The sequence below is a fragment of the Rattus norvegicus genome, chromosome 2 (genome assembly GCF_021556685.1).
Source record: "Rattus norvegicus strain SHRSP/BbbUtx chromosome 2, alternate assembly SHRSP_T2T, whole genome shotgun sequence".
Lineage (NCBI taxonomy): Eukaryota > Metazoa > Chordata > Mammalia > Rodentia > Muridae > Rattus > Rattus norvegicus.
The window spans coordinates 33,846,287-33,865,919 of NC_141535.1; the positions used below are offsets into that span (position 1 = coordinate 33,846,287).

The 19,633-nt window shown below is 43.5% G+C and overlaps 1 protein-coding gene across 2 annotated transcripts in view; it reads left to right on the forward strand.

Moving 5' to 3' along the window:
* LOC102555263 (uncharacterized) overlaps window positions 1-19,633 on the forward strand; it is a 125,901-nt gene that overhangs the window by 16,556 nt on the left and 89,712 nt on the right. For both annotated transcript variants that reach the window (XM_087639149.1, XM_087639151.1), the window contains one exon: window positions 5,033-5,107. The gene's annotated coding sequence lies outside the window, so the exon portion shown is untranslated. The remainder of the gene's footprint in view (window positions 1-5,032; window positions 5,108-19,633) is intronic.

Below are 19,633 nucleotides of genomic sequence, written 5' to 3' on the forward strand. Positions count from 1 at the left end.
TACTCCCACCGAGATTCACTATCCTCCTGCCTCTACTCCCACCGAGATTCACTATCCTCCTGCCTCTACTCCCACCGAGATTCACTATCCTCCTGCCTCTACTCCCACCGAGATTCACTATCCTCCTGCCTCTACTCCCACTGAGATTCACTATCCTCCTGCCTCTACTCCCACTGAGATTCACTATCCTCCTGCCTCTACTCCCACTGAGATTCACTATCCTCCTGCCTCTACTCCCACTGAGATTCACTATCCTCCTGCCTCTACTCCCACTGAGATTCACTATCCTCCTGCCTCTACTCCCACTGAGATTCACTATCCTCCTGCCTCTACTCCCACTGAGATTCACTATCCTCCTGCCTCTACTCCCACTGAGATTCACTATCCTCCTGCCTCTACTCCCACTGAGATTCACTATCCTCCTGCCTCTACTCCCACTGAGATTCACTATCCTCCTGCCTCTACTCCCACTGAGATTCACTATCCTCCTGCCTCTACTCCCACTGAGATTCACTATCCTCCTGCCTCTACTCCCACTGAGATTCACTATCCTCCTGCCTCTACTCCCACTGAGATTCACTATCCTCCTGCCTCTACTCCCACTGAGATTCACTATCCTCCTGCCTCTACTCCCACTGAGATTCACTATCCTCCTGCCTCTACTCCCACTGAGATTCACTATCCTCCTGCCTCTACTCCCACCGAGATTCACTATCCTCCTGCCTCTACTCCCACCGAGATTCACTATCCTCCTGCCTCTACTCCCACTGAGATTCACTATCCTCCTGCCTCTACTCCCACTGAGATTCACTATCCTCCTGCCTCTATTCCCACTGAGATTCACTATCCTCCTGCCTCTACTCCCACTGAGATTCACTATCCTGGATCCTGCAGCCACCTGCCACTCTTTATCTGAGACTTCTTTGGCTACTAGCAGATCCTCTCTGGGAATAATGCCTTAGCAGGAGGCCCAGCCATTATGGGAAAGATACATACCCGACTGCTTTGATCCTCAAGTGTGAGGGTGCTCTCAGAACCGTGTAAATGGGTAAAGTGCTCACTAGTACAGCCTGTGCTCACTAGTACAATCTGCACTGCCTGTATAGCCTATGCTCACTAGTATAGCCTGTGCTCACTAGTACAGCCTGCACTCATTAGTTCAGCCTGTGCTCACTAGTACAGCCTGCACTGCCTGTATAGCCTGTGCTCACTAGTATAGCCTGTGCTCACTAGTATAGCCTGCACTGCCTGTAAAGCCTGTGCTCACTAGTACAGCCTGTGCTCACTAGTACAGCCTGTGCTCACTAGTACAGCCTGCACTGCCTGTATAGCCTATGCTCACTAGTATAGCCTATGCTCACTAGTACAGCCTGCACTCATTAGTTCAGCCTGTGCTCACTAGTACAGCCTGCACTGCCTGTATAGCCTGTGCTCACTAGTATAGCCTGTGCTCACTAGTATAGCCTGCACTGCCTGTAAAGCCTGTGCTCACTAGTACAGCCTGTGCTCACTAGTACAGCCTGTGCTCACTAGTACAGCCTGCACTGCCTGTATAGCCTGTGCTCACTAGTACAGCCTGTGCTCACTAGTACAGCCTGCACTGCCTATATAGCCTGTGCTTACTAGTACAGCCTGTGCTCACTAGTACAGCCTGCACTGCCTGTATAGCCTGCACTCATTAGTTCAGCCTGTGCTCACTAGTACAGCCTGAGCTGCCTTCCTTCCCTTCCAGCCTCACTTTGCTGCCTCTTTGTTTTTCTGTGTTTCCTTCTGCATACATTGTTTGCCTCCAAGCCCTCGCTCATAGCCTGATAAAGGGTATCCCAACATTAGCTAAGACCCTTGTTTGATACAGTACCTGTATCCCTCTGCATCCCATACATCTGTTCTACCCTATTAGAAACCATTCTGGTCACTTGTCACCATCATTCCTCATTCTGTAGCATAGGGTTTTATCACATGACGCAGGCTAGCATGGAAGACGCAGTCCTTTCTGCCTTAATAACCTGAGTTCTGGGATTAAAGACACGTGTTTACTTTTGTTTTTTGTTTCTGTTTTTGTTTTTTTTTTTACATTTTTACTTTTCAGCCACTTACTGTGGCATTTATTCTTCAGAACTAGTGAGCCTATTGTTCGGGATAGAATGCCAAGAGGTGTCTCTTCTTTACTCTCTTGAACATTCTCAGCTGCTCGCTGCATCATGACCCTCCCATCTGTATGCATTCCCATGGGCCTCAGGTGTCCCTCCTCACTAGGTTGGTTCTGGATGGCACGGCCCCTCCTCATATTGGGGGAAAACACCATTTGTCTCCTGTTTCTTTGAGTCCAAACAGAGCAGTAAGAAGAGTGAGATCACTAGTGGCTATCCTGCCTTCCTTACATCCCCGGCCATCCTGCGCTCATTCCTGGACAGTCTGTGCCTCTACCGAAGGTCACCAGGACTTAAACCAGGGCTTAATGAATTATGAAAGACTGGCGGCAGAGAGGAGAAATATGGATTCTGGGTATTCAGGAGGTCCAACAAACACCGGGAGGACCTTTGAAATGAGGGCTGTATTTATTTCTTTTTGAATTTAGGTCTCTGTGTTCTGTTGTGTGACCCATTCTCTGACAAGTGTCTTTTAAATCTTGTATTGCTTTGTCTCACATTTATATATTCCTTTATGACATCAGTCTTGTTGTACTTTAAAGGAGAGAAAAGAAGATGGAACTCTAGATTGTCTCTTATGTATGGATCTATGTATGTTTGTATGTATGTATGTATGCATGTATGTATTTTCCAAATTTTTTTTAACCAAATAGAAGGGCACACAAGGAACATTTTAAATTCATCTATGGTTCTAAAGGAGCTTGGAGAATCCCTTTGGGTGAATTAAGGAAGTAGCTGTCCCTTTCCTGGAGAAGGTCTTAGGAGGCAGCTTCTGTCCCCTTACCTGTGCAGGACCCACGTGGTTCAACTTAGGAGAGAAGATGCCTGCCGCTAGCTAGTTACGACTTCTGAGAGCTAGGCCTTTGAACCAAACACTCACCCTCTGTATTAGAGCTTGCAATTTTCTTCTCTTAGAGCTTGACTGATATGGAATATCAGCACTGGGAACTCGCCGTGGTCTGAATGTTTGTACTTTCCCAAATTCTCACGGTGACAGGAACCCCGAATGTCATAGTCATAATAAGATGTGGGGGCATTGGACATGATTGGATCACGAGAGTAGAGTCCTCACAAATGCCTCAACACTTGGTGTTATTATGCTAGAATTCCACACAGTGCAGAATTTCTAAAGAGAAATTTCATAGGTCTGGAGGCTGAGAAGTTCACTATCAAGGTGAGCATATGGTACTGATGTTACGCTGTTTCTTTCCATGTTGGAAAGCAGAAAGGGAGGGGAAGGAAAGAGAGCACAAGGGAGCATGGAAGCAAACTTATGACATCCCCCCTGTGGTAACCAAGTCATTCCTATAATAATGGCATTGGCCCAGTGAAGACAGAGCAATCATGGCCCCCACCTCTTACGAGGCTCTGCTTCCCGACAGTGTTTCACTGGGAAATGACATTGTAACACACAGTTAAACCATAGTGGGCTCTTATAAAATGTGTTCAATAAAGTTAATATGCCTAATAGTCTCACGAGTTTCAGAAAATTAAAGAAGGAGGGAATTAATCACTGTGTGGAAACACTTTAGGGGCTCTTAAGGGAGTCTTCTCTTTAACAATAGTTATTATTGTGTTACTTGCATTTGTATTTAGGCAATTTCATGCATGTACATGATACCCAGTGACCACTCCCACCTACCCTCTCTCATCTGCCTTCTAACCACATCCCATCCTCTCTTCGCTACGCATGTCTTTCTTATGTTAATTGTCTGTTCATTTTGTGTTCTGACCCACTGAGTTTATCCAGGGCCAACTGTGCGACCGTGGGTTTGGAGGTATCTGTTGGAGCCTGTTGAGCCCAACAGTGGGTCCACAGTTGAAGACAGTGACTCATCTCTCCCACATCCCATCAGTAGCTAATTGTTCAGCAGCGAGGGGTAGGGCCCCATGAGCTCCTCTCTTTTCGTGATCGATTATTGATCGGGCCAGTCTTGTCCAGGCCCCATGTAGGTGACCTCAGTTGTTGTGACTTAGCAACAGTGGTTGCATCGAATTTAGAGGATGGTATTTCATAGCCCTTTACCGTATTGCCTGGCTCTTACGTACTCATTGCCCTCTTCTGCAACGTTCCCTGAGCCTCAGAGGAGGTACCGTAAATGTCTTCTTTAGGGCTGAGCTACCAAGATCACCATCTTTGACAATCTGGTAGAATGCTCCTATCCTTTTCCTCTTCTTCCTCCTCCTTCTCCCCCTCTTCTCCTTTCTCCTCCTTGTCTTTTCTTTCCCTCTTCCTCTTCTTTTCTTTTTTCCTCTTCCTCCTCTTCTGCTTCTTTTTGGTAAGGGGCACCTCTTACAGATTTTTACTTTGGAGGCGTGTCTCTCAAGACTTGAAATTTTGCCAATAATAAACATTTTGTAGATGTTTCTGAAATTGTGATTATTTGGATAATGAATACCACGCCTATTAATTGTCATGCTGATTACACAGAGAACAGTAGCGATGTGTGGTAAAGACTGTTGGGCAAACTGATTTCTTTTTAAGAAAATATTTATTTCATTTTTAATTATTTACATGTATGTCTCTGTGTGGATGCGCACACACACGTTCAGGTGCCCATGGAAGTCAGAGGCTCTGGACCTCTGTGGAACTGGAGTTACTGGTGGTCGTGAGCCACTTGATGTGGGTGCTGAGAACTAAACTTGGGTCCTCTGCAAGAGCAGAATGTGCTTTTTAGCTTCTGAGCCATCTCTCCAGCACCTGATCCTTTTTTCATCAATTTTAATTAATTAATTAATTAATAATAATAATATCAAATATAGTTGTTTATTATTATTATGTATACAATGTGTGTATGTGCATGCAGGTGTTTGCTGATCATACTGGCTATATAGAGGTTAGATGATAACCCTAGGGAGTCAATCCTGTCCTCTTGCCATAGGTTCCAGAGCTCAAATGCAGTCGTCAGGCTTGTGTGGTACGGAGCCACCTCACCGGTTCCTGAACTTTTATCCAGGTAGGAGTGTTTCTTCCTTGAAGTTGGTCACAGAAGCTTGACTGACTATCCTTTGAAAATTCTTTCCTTTTTTTTTGCTAGGGTCTGAAACAATTCAATGAATAAGGGATTTCTTTGAAAACAAAACAAAATTGGCAAAATCAAACACGTAGTCCTTTTGAATAAATTAGCCTTCACAGAAGAGTGGTAAACTGGGCCTGGGCTTGGAACTGTGGGACAGTCATTTAGTAACGAAGACCAAATTAACCTTCTTTGGGCTCAAATGCAATTGTGATTAAGACCTCTTCAGCAAACGCTATCTCCCCATTCTGTGGCCTCTACACCTCCCACTCCCCACCATCTGCCGCACACAACTGAAACAAAACACTGCCGTTCATTTAGTTGGTCATTGAATACGCACTGAACACATATCCCATTATGCACAGAGCCATTACATTCTACAATTCTAAGTAGGAGAGAACCTAAGGACTTGTGTGTAGAAAGAACTTGTGTGAAGAAATGAAATCAAAAGAATATGGTCTTTCACAGGAGCATGAAAGTCCCCGTTTAGAGAAGTCGATGGCTCCTGTTTATGGCATTGTTTCTGTAATGGGCCTGGTGATTTGTGCTGAATAATTCATGCCATTTTGCCCACATCCCTTGAAAGCATTGGCAATCCTCCGAGGGACGAGCGGCTGAGATTATGGTTCAGACTGTTGCCGTTCACTTACGTGTTGCCAAACGGCCTTTCTGGGATGTTTTGGGGGAGTACAGCATCTGAAAGTGCTGGCTGTGAAATGGAGCAAACCTGGGTTCAAATTCTACCTCCACTCTCTCTGACTTGGGCAAAGCAATCTGACTTCCACCGTATCTTCTCATGCAAATGAAGCAAAAATGTATCCTCACTCCAAGTGAGGATATGTTTATGTTGTAGGCACCCCCCACCCCAATTTGCATTGCTTTAGTAGAAGCTCCTTGTTAAGGAGGGGGAGTGGCTTGAGAGGGAATGCCCCCTTCCTGGTTAATACCCTGGATATGGCTGAGAAAAATCTAGGAAGAGAAATTGGAGGTAAGTGGTCTTGGGGAAGAAGACTAGAGTGAAGAGAGGCAGGGGGACCCGGGCAGAATAGGGAGCAGTGAGGTTTTATTATCTACCTGACTGGCCTGAGAATCACCTGGGAGACACCCCCTACCTCGGGGATATGTCTATGAGGGTGTTCCAGAAAGATTGGGCAAAGGAGGAAAGGCTTCCCCTGAATGTGGGCTGGCCACACTAGCTCATGGATTGTCCTCCTGAAATGAAGGGATCTAGAAAAGGGAGAGAGCAGGCTGAGAGCAAGCATGCACCCCCTCTGCCTTCTGAACGCACATAAAGCACATGTAGCATGACTGGCTGATTCACGCTTTCCCTGCCATGCGTTTCCACCACAGCGGCCTGCACCCCTTACAGTTATGTAGGGGCCCATATAAATGCTTTGCATCTCGCAATGCTTCGTCAAGCATTTTGTCACAATAATTAGAAAGGCTGCTAATACAGTGGTAGGCCGTTTAAAAATTGTGGTGGTCCCCAGGTTAGTAAAATTGACAGTGCTCTCCTCTGGGGAAGGCTGTTTCTCTTGCTGTCAGCATCCTGTAGTTCCTCATGCAGGCTGAAGCCTCATGGGTTTCCTCTATCCACATCAGTGTGTCTGTTGTTGTCCTTGTTTAACTCCTGTTTAGATGGATGGTCATGGAGTCACGGAGACTCCATAGGTATGGTTTTGCCATTCCCAGGAGACGTACTCTCACAGCAAACCCCCTGTTCCTGTGGCCTTCACAGGAACACATCTGTATTCACAGCATTCCCTGGGCTGCGTGTGTGGGACTTGTACCGTTAGGATGGCGCTCCACGGCTCCAAATTTTTACTGGTTGTGATTTTCTGTGATGGCCTCTGTCCATTGCAAAGAGAAGTTGGTTATCCATTATCAAATAGTCATTCCTGAAAACATAATATAAGTAATATTGTATGGACTGAGTAGGTTGGATTTATGTACTTATGAATATGTATCTATGTCTGTTTTTAACAACAATTGATAAACAAGGAACCCATGAATTTGAAAGTGAGAGGGGAGAGGCACATGGGAGAGTTGGAAGGGAAGAAAGGAAGGGAGAGAACAATATAATTATATGATAGCTGAAAGAATAAAAGAAATAATTATAAGAATCTTGTCAGCTCTATTCTGTCTTGAGCCCTTTCTCATTTTCCATATCTCCCTAGTCTACTCCCTTTGCCTTTCATCCTGGTCTAACCTTTGGTAAACTCTGTGGCATTCGCTAGTATTTTGTGAAAGGTTTTAGGTGTTTTATGTGACCAAAGGTAAGACAACCTAAATGACAAGAGACAGGGACCAAAATAATCCACCAGGAACCAATGAGAGCATGTGGCTGTTTCCAAGCTGACTCTATTTCAAGAGGGACAGATTCACCCTGACACATGAATGACATTGGACAATCTTCATGAGCTTTTACTCTGTTCCAGATGCTGACATATGAACATAGTTGGTGTTATGCCTTCCAAATCACACATGGAGAGGCCATTTTAATCCTTAGATTAAATTAATAGTAAGTACCACAATCACCCTCATTTCAGGGATGAGGAAAGTGAGCTTGAGAGAGGTTCTGTAACTAGGCTGAGTTTACCCAGGATATTTTGTATGTGTATGTGCACATATGCACACGTGTATGCACACACACATGCACACACACATGTGCCTTTTAAGGTATGCTCATCGCACACTCTATTAACTGTGAAAGATTGGTTCTCACTATGTCATTCTGCTTTATCTGATGGAAAACGTTAGATGTTGGTGTTTAATATTCTTGACATCCAGTAAGTGATTTATGTCATTTTCCTTAGAAATGTGATCCATATTATAGGTCAAACAATTTGTTACGGGGTACATCTCAGAAAATACATGAGGGAAAGAAAACAGAATATGTGAGGTGGCTACCCTGAAGTCAGGTGTTATTTTGGATGTGCTCGTAAAGGTGAGACTGGATGAGACTAGTTTTTATGTGAGTAGATTGGTAAAAACTGGCTGCCCTCCCCAATGAGATAGGCTTCATCCAACCCACAGAATACTTGAATATACCAGAAAGGCTAAGAGAAGATTCACTTTCACTCTCCTGACTCCTTTTATTATCAGTGTCCTCACACTTCTAAGAATAGACATCACTGGTTCTTAGGGTCCTTAGAGTTCAACAGGAATCATACCTGTTTCACTATTAGGTCTGCAGCTCTCCAATAATAAATATGGGGCATCTTAGATTCTTATGTGAGATAATTTCTTATTGTCTCTCTCTCCTCCCTTCTCTCCTTTCCTTCTTCTTCCCATCCCTGCTACCACATTCCTTTCTTTTCTGTTCTTCCTTTTCTCCCTCTGTATTGGTTCTTTAGTTGGCTCCATTTCTCTGGAAAACCATAATTCAGCAAGGGAAAAGCTAAGCAGTGACGTAGTCTGTGTTATCAGCTTTGGCTGATCCTTCTAGGAGCTCCGAGAGTGTACATTACAGGTTGGTTCTACTTTAACTGAGTCAATTAATGGCCGAGGTCTGCTCCTATGGTGGGGTGGAGACAGTGGGGGCAGCTCCCTCGAGAGAGGAGAAGGTGTGCTCTATCCGTGGACACAATCAGTGGAGACAGAAGCACTAGATGGAAACGGAGAAACGGAGTCTGAATTGGATGCTAATGGCCTCCATTACAGTAGACAATTAGCAATTAGCAGCCATTAGCATCTCTTATATTTTGATTTTCTTCTCATCTAATAGGTATAAAAGAAATAAATCAGGATACAGAAAAATTTGTTGATGGCTTATTCAAAATATAAATCACTTTTTTTTGCATCTACGTGCCTGCATTAAAAAAGTGAGATGAGATAATAAAGTTCTAAAACTATTAAAAATGTAAAAGCAGGCTGGAGAACACACACCACTCTTCCAGAGGGCCTGAGTTTGATTCCCAGAACCCATCTCAGGTGGTTTACAATCTCCTGGTACTTCAGCTCCAGGGAATTTAATAACCTTGGTCTTGTGAAAACCTGCAAGCATATACACCTAACCACACACAGACCAGTGTGTGTGTGTGTGTGTGTGTGTGTGTGTGTGTGTGTGTGTATGAGCATATGTGTGTCCATATGTGTGTGCACACACGTATACACACACAATTAAAATAAGACTTAACAAAATATAAAATCAAAAATACCTTAATATGTTTTAGTAATACAAGATAGTGCCTCAGAGGCAGTCTTTAGCAGTCTCAGCCTGCCTTTTCTCTTCCCTACATGTAATCAATCAGTTACCAACTAGCATGTAACCATCCAGACCTTTAATTCTATTTTCTTATATCCACATGCATGCTCATATGCATACTTTCAGAATTGGATTTGAGGTGGTCTTCTTTGGCATAGTGACCTGGGCCCTTTTGTTTTCACTCATCAGTATGTCTTGAAGACTTTCTTCTGGCCGCGTACACCAGTCTTCCCATTCTTTTGAATGGTATGGTGTAATTTCTAGGCTGTGTGTATCATAATGTGTTTAATTACCTGCCTCTTAATGATGTCTTGGTCTCTCTCATTTTTCCCACAAACAGTGTAGTAATGAAGTAGACGAAAATTTGCATTGATCCTTCTCTCTGCCTGCTGGCAATGGTCAGAGAGACCCTATGCTTCTTATATCAGTAAGGGGCAGTCCTTTGTTCATCCTAGATTGATGCCTGGCTTGGTGGCTAAAGCTGCTTTATGCCTAGAACTCATAAAAATCAAGTCAGCTCAATGAATTCAAATCCAGGTAGTACAGCACAGGGACAGAGACCCTCGGACTGCCACGCTACCCGCAGACCTGCCTTCCAGCGCATAGCTTAGGTAGGTTATAGATATCCTTTTATCACCATACCATGCAACATGGATGGAGGATGTCATCCAGGGGCCACCAGCTGCATGGCCAGCCTGCAGCGGGAGCCCCCACAATGTGCGAGCATGCAGTGGTCAGGTGGGAGAGAAAGAGAAGTGAGTGGGGCAGCTTGGACATTGTGAAGAGAGATGGAACTGGAGACTCAAGGGTAGAGAGGAACAGCCTGTTGTGAGTGGCCAGCGCTCCCCCCACCCCGGAGGCCATGGTGACGTCCTAGCCTGAAATGCTTAGGAGGACCACGCCTGAGTCCTTGGCTGTGTAGCGACAGGGGTTGGTGTCCATGTCCCTGGTTCATATTACTACTAGGGAATATGAGGATGTCTAATCAGGGCCGATGCCAGGGACCTCCTGAATATCCAAGGTCTCTGTGAAACTGGCCACTTCCGTCACTGGGTCCCCAGCTCTGGAGGGCTGGCCCCATTGCTCAACTGGAGATCGCGCTCTGGAGAGCAGGCCCTGTGCCTTGCCCAGGCAGCACAGTGGAGCTGGTTCCGGTGATGAAGATGTGGGTGAGTCAGCCCCAAAAGTGTGATTGTGGGAGAGCTGACCCTGCTACAGAGGTGAATTTTCCCCTTCCTCACCTCTCACCACCTTCAGTAGCTGAAAAAGCTGCCCGCAAGGTCACGAAATTGGGAGAGCTGGACCGGTCCCTCACTGGCTAGCTGCGGCACTCAGAACGGGACTTGCACCTCATGTGGGCAGCACAGTTGAGCTGGCCCTGGTGGAGGGGATGCCGATGAGCTGAGAGTTAGAGTGTGGGAGAGCTGGCCTGGCCACTCATCAGATATGAGGTAGCATAGTTGTGGGGGTGATGTCCACCTCCTCTCCTCTCTCCACCAGGGAGAGCTGCCCCTGGGGTCATGAGAGCAGGAAAGCTGACTCTGTCTCCTGCCTCCTGCGATGGTGGCAGTGGATGACTGAGCTGGAGCAGTGCTGAAGAGATCATCCTGGTGGTGTGGATAAGGGAGAGCCCGCATGCTGACCAGCTTAGCGACCACCCAGGTCCAGATCTGGGGCTCTGAGTAGGTCCACCCCAAAATCTGTATCATCTGTGAACGGTTGGGATGTGTGAAACGCCAAGTCCTGTTGATTAGAAGCTTCAGGATCTCCATGACACAGGGCAACAACAGGATAAGTTAAAAAATTATATTGAGAATGAAGTTTTGTGGGTAGGTAGATGATGAGGAGCTTGGAACTTGGGGGGAAGGGGAAAGAATATAATTAAAATATATTGGGTGAAAAAAAAGCCTAAAAATTTATGCTCAGCATTTTTTCACGTAACTCTGTATTAGTACATACTCCTGATTATGTTACTATTGATTTAATTAAAAATTTAAAAAAGATTTGAGACAGGATCTTACTATGTAGTCTAGACTGGTATGGAATTTGTGGTCCTCCTGAGTGCTGGGATTTCAGACAGTTGTTTAAGTTGCGTCAAAACGGTCTTTTGCGTTAACAAATCATCATTAATTTAATCATCTCCCTACTTCCGGTTGCACAGGGACTACAATACTTATATTTTCATTTTATATATTATGTATATGACATGTTATACAAATGCTACTTATAAGTATTTTAAAACATTTTATAATAATATGAGGCATATAAGATATGAGGTAATATAGAAATTTATTATAATCATAATGTATATATTTTCTCTATTTATTTTGGAGTGTGTTCTCAGGAGTGGGCTTAGTCTATGAACTTTATAGAGTTTTCTGCATGAAGCCTCCTCAGGAAACCCTGTTGTAAAGCACAGACATCGCATAACAGCTGACCGACTTTAATAGTAAACGCAGGTAGCCGTGCTAAAAGGGGAACTGAGTCTTCAGAAAACAGGTCCTGTGGCCAGCGAAGAGGGCAGAAAGCTGACTGAGATGCCAGGTTCTAACCACTGGGCACGCACTATTAGCATTTGCTCTTCATACATGCGGTTTCTGGTTGTACCAAGGGGTGTGCCCAGGCACAGGGTTCCACTACAAACCTTCCTCAAGCAGAATCAGCTCAGAGGTACAGCAACCCATGTAGTGAAGACCAGGTGAGGACAGATAGGGGGGAACCGGGCCCAGGCACAGCTGTAATCCCCTTCCTCTGCAGCATGGCAGTTCCCTGTAGCTTTGTTGAGCTACAGAGTAAATTCAAGAGCAGCTTGGGAAATTTAGCAAGGCCCTGTCTCCCAATAAAAACTTAAAATTGGGTTGGGTTATAGCTCAGTGGCAGAGCAGTTCCCGGTATGCGTAAGGCCATTGGTTCAATCCCCAGTACCAGCAAAACAAAACAAAATAAGTCACAGCAATTTTCACAACCATCCACACAGCTTGCTGTACGTTCTAATGATGTTATTAATGTTGTAGTTATAAAATACTAATGCTAATAGTATTACTGCTGAGGCACGAGTGCCATTGCACACCAGATACTCTCCCGATTGTTTTATTTAACACGTCTTTAATCCTGTAGTAACTCTTGGAGTTAAAAATAACTCTTGAGTTATTTAAAAAGGTTTAATCTGATATGTAAAAAAAGTGTACATTTTTATGGAGTATGCTGTATTGTTCCAATACATGCACATATTATATGTTAGATCAGGGTAATCATGTCTGTCAATAACCAATGGTGGCCACTTGCAGTGGTGAAGCTAGATGGATCCCCACTCCTCATTTTACAGTTAGGATAACTGTAGTATAGAGAGGTTCTGGAACTTTCCAAGGTCTTTCAGTGGATAGATGCTGGAACAGAGGGGTTAACATATCTCCCTCTGTCCTCTGACCACAATGCTCTATCACAGTCTCACGTTAAGTGACTGCTACTGCCTGCCTTCTCATGTGGTAGATTATCAACCTCGTAGCCATCACTCAAAAGATGAAGTAATGGCTAAGATGAATTCAGCCTTAATCTTGTCTCTCAAGCTCCCACAAGAAAAAAGAGCACCAGTCCAACTGCCTTCTAGACAGTTATGTCTAAAACAATGACTGTGAGGCTTTCACCCTTGATAGAGGTGCTCACTGGAGCAAATTGGTGGGTCTCAGACGTGAGTTTCAAGGGAAGCCGTACAATCGAGGAAGTGGCTGTATGCTTTCCCCAACAGATGACTTGGATAACCAGAGACTTGATAAAGGGGTTTAGAAGCTAAAAATATCAGCCCTGTTTCATCAACCTCGGGTGAGCAGGAGAGTTCTGAGAGAGCCATGGCTTCCCGATGGCCTGCCCTGGATGGAAATGAGCAGGTACTTGTGGCTTATCATAACAAGAAAAGTTGGGGGTGGGTGGTTAAGGATGCTTAAAAACTGAGGGACATGCTCACTTGAGGATCTGAAGTCAGGTTTTGGGTGAATCTGGGTAGGGGCATGGAGGTCTTTTTGCTGTAGACATGTGGTAGGGGAACCTGGAATGTTAGGGAAGGAATACAAAATTTGTTTTTGGCACAGAAGGCTGGAGTGGGCGTGCTTTCTAGCCTGGTGACCTTTGCACCATCTGTGTGGCTGAGGTCTTTCCTGTACTAGACCTTCCTCCAGACTATTATCGTAAACTTGTTTTTTTTCTCAATCTATAGAACCTCTTTAATGGAAGGCATCATGTGCACTTTTCAGACAGTTTCAGTGTAGTCACAAAAGGTCTGTATTTAGCTTACTTTGAGCCCCAAAGAGACTTAGGTATGCTTTATTGTGCACACAGGATCGAGTTAATCATCACAAGAATATTTTCCATTAGATCGTGCTATCTTAAAATCTGCCTAAAATAACGTATAGTCAAACTCTCAAAGTTTGAACCAACACTGGCTAATGAGTTGTGCACACCAGACTGTCTAGCTCACACTCTGCTGGCCGTGAAGGTCCCAGAGACTCTGAAAAATCTGGAAAAGGGTCAGACATTGCTATACCTTTGGGAGATTCCAGAACAATAAATTGATACCAGAATTTGTGACCTGTGTAGCCACTGGGCCAGGAATGCTGGCACAGTTAGAATGCACGTAGGTTTGTGATGTCGTTCAAAAATGAATACATTCATCCTATTTAAATCTTTCCTTTATCTGAACTTTCTATGTTCCCAAGAAAAAGATGTATTTCTGAGCACTGAGTGATTACTATCTGAAGCAGTTAGTAATGCTAGTATAACACCCCACAATGCTTCTTGGCAAGGAACGATTTAATTAGACACTCTTACTTCTGTACTTGGGACCAGCCCAGAGCTTTCTTTTCTCTTTTCCTATGGGTCCAACAATTCCCCAACTTCAACACATCTCGCTTAGGGGGTTGGCAACAAGAGTTTTCCTCTTTTACCTTTTGATCTTTTCTTTTCCTGTCTGAATGTCTGTCTATCCATTGTGGTTTGAATGGCATTAGCTCCCACAGGACCATATATTTGAATGCATGGTCCCCAGTTAGTGGAACTGTTTGGGAAGAATTAGGAGGCGTGGCTTTGTTGGAGGAGGTGTGTCACTCATCATTTCAAAAGCTCTTCTTCTGCCTCCCATGTACAAATAAGTTACTGTTCCAGTGCCATGCCTGCTGACCTGCTGCCATGTTTCCCCACCTTGATTCATGGATTCACCCTCTGAAAGTGTAAGTCTTAATAAACTCATTCTTCTTTAAGTTGTGTTGGACATTGTATCTTCACAGAACTAAAAAAGTAAATAAGGCTTAGCTGCCTGTCTATCTATCTACTTATCTATCCATCCATTCATCTATCTACTATTATCATTGTCTATCTCTCTATCTCTATCTATCTATCTATCTATCTATCTATCTATCTATCTATCTATCTATCTATCTATCTATCCTCCCTCTCTCTCTACCTATCTACCTACCTATCTATTCATCTACCCATTATCATTTTCTGTCTGTCTATCTTCTATCTATCTATCTATCTATCTATCTATCTATCTATCTATCTATCTACTATTCATTCATCTACTTAATAATAATAATAATAGTAATAATTTCTATTATCTTTCTCTCATCAATCATATCTCTACTTTTACTTTTGGTCACATAACCTTTCATTATTGCTTCTGTTATTACCACTGCCACCACCACATATTTTTGCTGTTGATTAGATAAAGACATCACATTCTGCTAAATGCTTTATGCAGTTCATCACATTAAACTGTGCGTAATTTGATACATTATCATTGTGTATATATATTTATAGAACACAATGTGCTGTTTTGATATGTGTATATCAACATGGAATGACTAAATCAAGCTAATTAACATATCCATCACTTCAAATACTTGTTTTAGGTGGGTGAGAATATTTTAAATCTACTCTTAGCAGCTTTGAAATGTGCAATAGACTATTATTAACTATAGTTGCCATGCTGTGAGAGATATCAAACTCTTCCTAACTGAAATTTGACTTTCTTTGAGCAATGTCTCCCTATTTCCCCCAATTCCTCACACCTTTTTCAGCTTCTGGCAACCGCCATTCTATTTTTTGCTCTAGGTTCAACTTTTTTTTTTTTTAACACTCTGTACATAAGTGAGATCGTGCGGCATTTGTCTTTCTGTGCTCGACTTGTTTCATTTTGCACAGTGTCCTTGAGGTTCATCCATGCTGGTTCAAGCGACTGAACTAGAAAGACTGACTAGCATCATGTGGAGTAACTAGAGCGCATTTTCTTCTGTTATTAATTGGTTGATAGAGACTCGGCTTGACTCAATATTTTGACTACACTTCAGTGAACAGATAGGAAGATAGATAGATACTCTGCAGCCGGGGTCGTCAACATTTACTCCTCCCATGATCACACATGAAGGAGCTGCCAAAGCCAACAGTCTGGACCATGTGTTGAATGGGCTTTGCTTCCTCAATGGTGCTTCTTGGGCTGAGAGAAGCAAGTTCAGTGGCATTCTAGAGCAATTTTGTACCTACATGACATCTCCAAGAATATATCTTTCCTTTCTTCCAGTGTGTACACCTTTCCTCACCAGTTTGTACCCTTTCTTCCTTTCTCGTGTGCATCTTTTGGTATTCACTGGAAGTTTTGTTGAATTATTTAGCTGTTTATTAGGCTTTCAAATGACATTTTCAGAGTACGTTTTGAATAACCCTGATCCTTCAAATGCATTTTCCCATAGGGCTCACAGTTTTCTGGATGCTCTGAGCACTAAGAGAGGGGATTCTGGGTATTCTTTTCTTTATCAACATAGGAATTTCAGCTTTTTAGTAGAGGCAATAGTTCTTGAATGGAGATGTTGATCAGAGGGTGTCTCTAATAAGCTGGGATAATCTACCCCAGTGTTTCCGTGTGTGAATCCTGTGAAAAACTAGTATTCTTAGACAATGAACAAAAAGGACTGATGCCATGGATTCTAAGCAACACATATGCATTTCAGTGTACACATTTAGTGCGGGGAAATCTTTCATTTCCTGATTTTCTGTATTCTACCGACCTTCCAGGTCAATGGGAAATTTCCATTTGGACATAATTGGGTCTCCTCCAGTCTTCTTACCCAGAAGGGTTGGGTCAAGACTCTGTGGGCTCATGAACACAGAGGCAGTAGGAGATGCTGCCTACAGTTCCTGCTGTGGAGATGCTCAACAGCCCAACCTACACACCCTGTGGGTGGGCTCCCTGCTGCTCCTGTACTGTGGGACACAGGAGCTCTGGTGAAGTTGGGAGCCCCAGTTAAAGACTTGTCTCTGGGAGCTGTTAGAAATAGGGGATAATGTCTCTGCTGTTATGGACCCCAAACTCTCTCTTCTGTAGCTCTGATCTGGAAATTAAAACCGACTGGTCTTGCTTCTCCTCTGAGGCAAGGAAGGTAAGTCAGCGTTTTTCTTCAGTGGGGAAGAGGAAGTTGAGAAGACCAGAAAACCACACTTCTCACAGAGTCTTTTGACCTGGGATTGGGAAACATGGTACATTCTATCCTTGTGTTTCTGGCTCTTGCAAAGTCCCCGAATATGAAAATGTATGTACATTTATGTAAAACAGAAGTCCCCAAATTAATTTGTTGCCAAACTCCCTCCGCCCTGAGACTGCGTTCTGGAGATTGCTCCTTAGGAAATCTGGGAGCTCTATGCAAATCTGTTAGTTTTCATACTTGGAGGCTAGAGGACTATAGAATGTATATTTTGACACCAACAGAGGGACATTTGTTCCTGTTGTCTCCAGTTTAACTCATCCGAATTCTTTCCCTCAGTCTCCATTTCTTTTCCAGCATTTTAAGACCTTCTGAGGCATCATCAATGCCACAAGCTGGGGTGTCTGGGCATCTGAATTATGTTTTTAGAACTCAGTGCATAGATGTGGATGTTTTATCCATATGGTGAGCTTTATTGAACCTGGGATAATAATACAAATACTAGTATAGTTCTGAAAAAGGTTTGTGCCATCCCTGTCTGCTGGCACACAAGCCTGTTGAGTCTCTTTCTCATGTTAGCAAGGAATGCACACTGACTTTGGTTGCATAGCTAGCTGAGAAGGGAGATAAACTGGCTGTAGGGTGAAGACAGAAACTTATTATTATTGCTTCCATACTCAGGTCTATTCCTTTTAAGCAGGGAATGTTCCTTGTATGTTTTAGTTCCTTATCTCCAACTGAGCTCTTTGCTTCTCTGCTCAAGGTCACCCAGTGGGTATTGTACCCTATCTTGGGTCCCGCTTTGACTGCATTTCTTTTCTCCAGAATGATTTCTCACCCATGATTCATAAGTGGGAAACCTACCCAATCTCCACTGCTGCTCTGCCCATTGCTAACAGGGGAGGCTAAGCCAAGTAGACAGAAGTACCCTGTGGGCAAATGCCTGGGGCCTTGCTTGGCATTCCCAGGGCACTAGTCTGTGAGCCCCACTAATGAGGAGAATTTCAGGGGAGAAACTTTAGGCAGCAGGCTTTTTTGAATCATGTCTCTTGATGTTTTTTTTCCCCCCAGGGTAGGTCTGGCTCTCAGAAAGGAATGTTAAAAGGACTGAACAGCTCTTAGAAAAATGGTTTCTGGAACCTTCACTGCTGGAGGGAATAGTCAGGCTTCTTCCTTTGTGCTCTTTCCAAGCTTCTAGTCCAAAACCTGGGGTCTGAGCTAATCTCCCTGACACTCTGTCCTCTATAACAGAGACAACTAAGCATATCTGTAAACCATGGAGCATCGGTGCTGGGGACCCCTGGGAGCAGGCTCAGCTGTCAGCTTGGGGCTTTCTAGAGTCACAAAGCAATGGGAGGTCCCACAGGGTAGGAAAAGACTTGAGATCCTCCATGTTAGTAGATCCAGGGAGTGTTCAGTTGGGCCAACTAACTTCTTCTTATTCCACTCAACTGACCCTAGAAATGCTTGGCTTAACTGCAGAGCTATATCAATTACAGTAATTTACATGAATTATTTACCAATTATCTTTAATTACCAGGCTGTGTGATAGTGATTATGCATATCATCAAATGTGTGCCAGATCAACTTGGTTGCAAGATTTATTTGATTGTAATACTAATCATGGTGCACATCTGCTTCGTGTTTGGGAAATGCTCACCAGTGTGGGCACTTTCTCAGACCTTAGAAACAATAGCGCTAACACTGGAAGACAGTGCTATTCACGGACAGGTTGAAGGAAGAGAGAAAGATAAGCAATGATAATTACTATTTGCTCTCAACCCCATAAATTCAGATGATTAGTTCTGGGGATGAAACAAGGCCAACTGGACCTCATGAAAATATGAGCTTCTGTTCTCGAGGTCAGGAACTTGGGTCTTACTCATATTTCTACCTTAGTCTCCAACAGGTAAGATTTCCATAAATAGTTGTTGGATTGAACTGAACTGAATTTGAAATGGTAGCAGGCTTCATTTCACAGCCCAAATTTTTTATAGTGCGACTATCACGAAATAACGCACTGAGGCTATTTCTTCCACTCCTCCGACAGCTCGTAAGATCATGTCCACGGGATTTTATGGAGGCAAAAATATTACAGAGAATGAAAGGCAATACTGATGTGCTTTGCGTTTATGACATCTGTACACTACAGAGCTAACATCTCATTTCCTGAGAGGGGAAGTTGAGCTCATTAATTGCTTAAATACACATGGCACTGGGCGGGACCGCCATTATCACAACAGTCATGCGGTAAGAGTATCAAGCAACTTGTGTTTTCTGTATTGGTAATAGCATTATTATTATTATTATTATTTTATTATTTTGAAATAGTGTTTTCACATGGCACACAATCATAAGTGAGAAGTGAGTCTTTCTCCTACTCCAGGCCCCCCAGTTCATTTCTCAAGGGCAAGCTTGTTCATGGTTTATAGTTCATTCCTTAGAAAGGTCTTCTGCACATATTCTCATATGTTCATTGGTAGTTTCTTTTGAAAATTAAGAGATTAGGTAATGGTTAAGGTAGGAAAGGTATGAAGAATAATGCTGCAAATGAAAATGAACCTCACAGTCTCGTTTAATAAATAAAGTCATCACAGCCATCCATCGAGTAACTATTCTCTGAATTCGGTTCCCGTGTGCACACATGAGTTTGTGGTGCCTTTGTTTCCTAGATCGATGTATAGTTGAACTTTTTTTTTTTTATTAACTTGAGTATTTCTTATATACATTTCAAGTGTTATTCCCTTTCCCGGTTTCCGGGCAAACATCCCCCTTCCCCCCCCTTCCTTATGG